Below are 1,301 nucleotides of genomic sequence, written 5' to 3'. Positions count from 1 at the left end.
GTGTACTGCAGGTGTCCAGACCTGGTGATTCCAGCCACCAGATGCCCCCTCTATGTGTTTCAAAGCACCAGAGATGACATGACATGGCATGAAAAAGTGAGGAAGCACTGGCTTGAGTCAGATTGCCTTGGAGCCCTGGTTAGGGCCAAACACTTTTTCTGAGAAGTAATATAAGATAAATGATATACCAATAGGTTTCTATTTTACTTCAGGATTCAAAACACTATAGTGAATATGCATTCTTTATTTAAGAGGGAAAATTTTACCTCATGTTCAATGTTTCCGAAGGCCAAAGAGGGATTTTTGCAAAGCTTGTTACTAGCACTTGAATGGAGAGCCGTTATTGCTGAACAACTTCATTAAGAGAATTTTAGACAGGAAATCTCACGTGCTCCCATTTCATTCCTCCATCAGCCACATAGTACTCTCTTTTGTGGGTACTGCTTCAGAAATAAGGGTAAATTCTAAGAGGTTATCTGGTTAACCTAGCAGGAGATCATTTACAGAGAGAGAGGGAGAGACAGAAAGTGTGTGTGACAGAGAGAGAGAGAGCACACACACTGAGGATTGATAAAGTATAATAGTATTTTAAGTATAAATAGATATCCTTTAGAAAGTGCTTAAAAACAGTATGAAGGTATGAAATAGAGTTATGATGCATTCTGATTCCATTTAGTACCACAGCTCAACAAAGAGAGAGGTTTCTAATGGGGAGCTGAAGTACAGGTGGAGGGTAGCTGTTGGCTTGAAATACAGACTCCATCTGACTCACCTGCTTGGCAATGATCTTGGCTCACAATGAGCTCATTCTGAAGTTATTTTGGTGATTTATTAGTTCCTAGGTCCCTCGGGGTCTAAACTTGAACCTCTAGAGATATCTGAAAGCTGTTCTATTTCCTCCCATGTTTTTTTCCATAAAAGAGAGCTGGCAAAATTATATTGGGAAATTTAAAAAAAATCGTTTAGTTCTCTGTATTCCTGAAAGAACCATACTTCAAATATACCAATCAGATATTTTCATAAAAGCAAAGGTGAGCTGTATTACTAGAAATGATGTAATAAACCGTAATGCTTAGTTCATTTTGATTAAGAACTCAAATTTATTGAAATGACAGGACCAATACCTAAATCCTGATCGACTTACCTATGAGAGCTTTGAAAAGGTCTATGTTTTTTATAAGCCTCAGTTTCCCCAATTTTAAAATTAAGCAAAAATTGTACCTTCTTTACAATGTTTTTGTGAGTATTGAATGAGTTATTGTATGTAAAGGGTTCAATAAGATCTTTGGTAAGTAGTAAGT

Source organism: Propithecus coquereli, unplaced genomic scaffold, assembly GCF_000956105.1.
Source record: "Propithecus coquereli isolate 6110/MARCELLA unplaced genomic scaffold, Pcoq_1.0 Scaffold749, whole genome shotgun sequence".
Taxonomy (NCBI): domain Eukaryota; kingdom Metazoa; phylum Chordata; class Mammalia; order Primates; family Indriidae; genus Propithecus; species Propithecus coquereli.
This window is presented reverse-complemented; position numbering follows the sequence as displayed.